This window comes from Ostrea edulis, chromosome 6 (genome assembly GCF_947568905.1).
Source record: "Ostrea edulis chromosome 6, xbOstEdul1.1, whole genome shotgun sequence".
NCBI classification, from domain to species: domain Eukaryota; kingdom Metazoa; phylum Mollusca; class Bivalvia; order Ostreida; family Ostreidae; genus Ostrea; species Ostrea edulis.
The window spans coordinates 2,882,260-2,887,352 of record NC_079169.1 but is presented as its reverse complement, the minus strand read 5'-3'; the positions used below and the strand labels follow the sequence as shown (position 1 = coordinate 2,887,352).

Below are 5,093 nucleotides of genomic sequence, written 5' to 3'. Positions count from 1 at the left end.
TGCGTCGGCCGGGAATTGAACCCGGATCGACTGCTTGGAAGGCAACCATGCTAACCATTACACCACCGACGCTCTACGACGTCTGTGTAAGCAGTAGATTCTAATAATTAATTTCAAAGTTCATCCCTCTACCTCCTGCAGGCAAGTACGGTGTATGTACACCTTTATCTTGATTTACAAAAATGTGCTTGTAAGTGATTGTAAACGCAGGAACTTTTATGTTTGTTTTTTTTTTTATCTATTCAGCCCTAGAGATCTCATTATATTGCTCGCTCTTACAAAATATGTATTCCGTTAATGTTTTATAGCCTGCATGTATATTTACAGCATATTAAAAACAGTATGATAAGGAAACATTTATCACTTCGATAGGATATGAAATTGGTAATCAGCAGCTCTCCGTGTGTCGAGTGTATTTTTTCATAAAATTTTCAGTACCACGAGTAAACACGGTGTTTTAAACAAAATTAACAAAATTTTAACAAAATTAACCTGGTTTCTTATAGCGTAATATAGATCCCTCCATCAGCATGATCAGGTTGGCAATAGCATTAACGTGTTTTACTGCTGTTAGGCATATGTCATTTGATACGTTGCACTACTCCAATACCAGCATATATTAAATTAGTCGTATTTGTAAACTTGTATACCAAATAAAAAAGGGTGGTGGGCTCGTAAGAAGTTGTGGCATAAGTTCGCAGAACAGAGCAGATTCTCTACCTGTTGTTTTCCTCTCAAATTATTTTCAGTGACCAAACAATTTCAAATTTCCAAACGTTTAAGAGTTGCAGTGAACAATATATAACATATACGTAAATATATATAAGATACAAATTTTTAAAACGTACAACAAAATTAACTTCAAATATATGTTAGGATAAGATTTATATATGTCTCGTGTGAAGCAAATAAGGGAAGTTCTCCTATAGTACGTATGTATAACATGATTATATGACCGGGGGTAACTTAAGGACCCATTCGCGCTGCCATTGGTCGAAGTCAATAATGTCTTCGTGGTGGGCGTTCACATCAAACGGCGTGAGACAATTCAGGTATACTTCCCCATCAGATAGCAAATCAAAGATGACAGTTTATGCAGTCCTACAAAACTATGTGTTTTACTTCTTTTAGTTTTAATATCTGTGTCGCTAATTTTTATCTTCATTTTGATCAATGTATCTGTCTGAAATTTTTGCCAGTTGAAATATTTCTGAAACAATTGAACTTGTGACCAAATCATGCAAATACTTTTGATTAATTTAAGTCAAAAAGCATGTTCAAACTACACCCCTTTAGTTGATTAAAATTCGTTTCGGCATAAACTTTTTATTGCATTATTTACATTTACTATTGCAGAATAATGCAAATTTTAACATAGTGAAAACTAAGTGCTTCATCCTTAATTAAAACTCATTGGGGAAACATCGACCCCTCTATATTGATTGTAAACACGTCTTAAACATTTTTCTTTCAAATCTTGGTGTAAGATACCAATTCTGTGTGATGTACGTGTAACACCCATTCTGTGTGGTGTACGTGTAACACCCATTCTGTGTGATGTACGTGTAACACCCATTCTGTGTGATGTACGTGTAACACACATTCTGTGTGGTGTACGTGTAACACCCATTCTGTGTGATGTACGTGTAACACACATTCTGTGTGATGTACGTGTAACACCCATTCTGTGTGGTGTACGTGTAACACCCATTCTGTGTGATGTACGTGTAACACCCATTCTGTGTGATGTACGTGTAACACCCATTCTGTGTGATGTACGTGTAACACCCATTCTGTGTGATGTACGTGTAACACTCATTCTGTGTGGTGTATGTGTAACACCCATTCTGTGTGATGTACATGTAACACCCATTCTATGTGGTTTACGTGTAACACACATTCTGTGTGATGTACGTGTAACGCCCATTCTGTGTGATGTACGTGTAACGCCCATTCTGTGTGATGTACGTGTAACGCCCATTCTGTGTGATGTACGTGTAACACACATTCTGTGTGGTGTACGTGTAACGCCCATTCTGTGTGATGTACGTGTAACGCCCATTCTGTGTGATGTACGTGTAGCTTGTTCTGCGAAACTAAGAATGTCATTCTTATATTCTCGTTCACAGGAGCACGTCTCCTCGTAAAACAGCTTTCTGTGACGTTGACATATTTAATTTATGCTAATGAAAAAAAAGATATGTGGATACTCCTACTAAACTCCCACTACTAGTGTCAGATGAAATATTACGAGTGAAGGAAATAGTTCCACGCATTAGACCAGACACATGTATAGCACCAGAAATGTGTCAGAATTAATATTATACTCCGCATAGGCCTACTTGAATAATTGTAACATTTTCACTTTACAAAAGTTATATATAGATGCCATTTTGAGTTTGAATTCAACTTTAACAAAGGAAACTTTTATCTAAAAAATAGTGATAATAAATGCTGTATCGGGCTCATTCAGTTTGATTACCTGGATACGTAACAAAATATTAAATTATGTTTTAAACATAAGCGTCGGTGGTGTAATGGTCAGCATGGTTGCCTTCCAAGCAGTCGATCCGGGTTCAATTCCCGGCCGACGGATTTATTTTAAAATCTTCTTAATTATTGTTCCACGATATTGTAACATCATCGAAATTTTTTTTTAGCCATATTTTCTCAGATAGTTAAAATGTAGATGCCCAATTTATGTACTAGTGTTTGAATAAATTTTCGATGAAAAGAAAGATGTCTAACCAGGTATTTCGTCAGTGTATTTCCGATCATGATCGGATCATATCACATAAGTTAAGTGATAAAATTCGGACCGACTAATCTGACAGCAATTATTCGTGCCAATCTATGTTCATACATTTGATTTCAGAATAGAAAAAAACGCTTGTTTTTATCTGCCCGTGTAGTAGCCTGGTACCCGAGGCCTTCCGATGTTCAAAGAACGAAAGCCAGGCATCGGATGTCGAATGGATTCTTCCACTGATCAAAATCCAATAATGACGGACTCAATGGTAAGTAATGGAAATGTACGTAAATGAGCGTATCATGGCTTAATTAGCTGTGTCACTTTCGATTTTATGTCATTAGTTGCCAGAGACAGATCTTAGCAAATGTATAATACTTGGTTTTCCATGTGACACGCTTGTTTGATATAGTCTTATCCCATTGTTTTCAAGCAAGTAGGTGATTCATCAACTCGCATGAAGTCGAAAATGTAAAAAGTTTATGACGCCGACGACGACGACGGGCAAATTTTGATCAGAAAAGCTCTCTTGAGCCTTTGACTCAGGTGAGCTAAAATTATAAATGTTCACCATTTATGAATATCACAGTTTATCATTCCTGTCAGTGCATGGAGTAAACTGTCAATCTTCAAGATATTTAATTATCAAATACTTTTATGCTATTCTCGAAACTGAGCACACTGAAACCTGTAATTCATATAATACAACACAAGAGATGTTTCTAAAACACATATGCCCCCCAAGTTGCAACATTGAAAGGGTTATACCCATGCCTCATTTAATTGATAGTAGTATCGCCAATTCAAAATATTGAGCAGATAATATCTTCCTATGTCAAGAGTGGACTGACCATGTGACCTAAGAATCAATAGGGGTCATCTACTCCTTATATATGCTGTACCAGTGTACCAAGTTTGTTGTCAATCAACCAATTAATTCTTAAAATATAGGAAACATCCCCCTTAATGTATTGAATAGTATGGAGGAGAAAGCATGGGCAGGAAGATAGACATGAACTCTGATAAGCCATATAGGAGGAGAAGCGTTCACAAACTATTTTATACCCTACACCCCTCAGATCCACTTCAACTTTAAGGATAACAATTGGATCCCCCTGTCCCTACAACATGCACATCTACAAATGGCATTGAAGCATTGTACAAATTCTCAAGTCTATTAGATAAGCCATATAGGAGAAGTGTTCACAAGGTATTTTTACATCCTCCACCCCTTTTAGATCCACTATATCTTCTAGGAAAAACTTTGGATCCTCCCATTCCGACAATATGCACATCTACAAATGACAATTAAGCATTCTATAAAGTTTCAAGTCTATCCAATAAGCCATATGGAAGGAGAAGAGTTAATAAGCTATTTTACATCTTCCAACCCTCTTAGATCCACTATAACTCTTAGGAAAACAATTGGATAACACTTATAAGTTATAATTATTTTTCGCATCTCGATCCCAATTTGAATTTATGACGTCAGTCGCCAAGTCATGCGAGTGTAGCTCGCGCGTAAATTTATATCGTGTTGTGACCCATTCTCTCACCAGAGGGCGCGCTACGCAAGCTTCACTGTTGTGGAGCGTAGCGTAACGCCCTCTTATAACCATTGCATTGTACAGAAATTTAAGTCTGATTAAAGTCCGTCGCTACTAATTCGCTTCTTGTAGGGATAATTTTAATTAATATATCTGTAATAGTTTGCATGCGAACAAAAGGTATTAATAAATTCCTTCTGCTTTTTACGATGTTTTACATATATTTTAGAAATCTATGTGATAATGATGAAACATCTTCGCAAGCCAATTGTCCGCTTCGCTTACTCTCAACTTCCACTACTAATGTCAGATGGAGTATTAAGAGTAAAGGAACTAATACAATTTTGTATAAAACACTAGCTATAGAAGCTGGTCAAAATTAATTAATATTATACTCTGTATTGAAAATAAATGTAACCTTTTACTTTACAAAATTCATACAGTTGCCAGTTTGAGTTTGAGCTCGACTTTGACAAAGAAACTTTTATTTGACTAATAATGATAGCGGGTCAAGAGTAATTAATGTTATACTCTGAACTAAAAATGATAGTACCCTTTTCAATTTGAAAAGGTAATACAGTTACCAATTTGTTTTTTAATTCGAAGATAACGAAGGAAAAAACCTTTCTCAAAAACATGGTGATAATTTATGCCGTGTCGGGATCATTCATGTGTTGATTACCTGAGGATACCTAACAAAGAGTCATTTTTATCAGAAATATATAGCGTCGGTGGTGTAATGGTTAGCATGGTTGCCTTCCAAGCAGTCGATCCGGGTTCAATTCCCGGCCGACGCA

General features: G+C 36.3%; 3 non-coding genes across 3 annotated transcripts; 2 read left to right on the top strand and 1 right to left on the bottom strand.

Annotated features, from left to right (window-relative positions):
• Trnag-ucc (transfer RNA glycine (anticodon UCC)) lies at positions 1 to 72 on the bottom strand. The gene has a single exon. It is a non-coding gene; the product is annotated as a tRNA-Gly (tRNA).
• Positions 73 to 2,523: 2,451 nt separating this feature from the next.
• On the top strand, positions 2,524 to 2,595 carry Trnag-ucc (transfer RNA glycine (anticodon UCC)). Its single transcript has one exon. It is a non-coding gene; the product is annotated as a tRNA-Gly (tRNA).
• A 2,426-nt stretch (positions 2,596 to 5,021) lies between these two features.
• Trnag-ucc (transfer RNA glycine (anticodon UCC)) lies at positions 5,022 to 5,093 on the top strand. The gene has a single exon. It is a non-coding gene; the product is annotated as a tRNA-Gly (tRNA).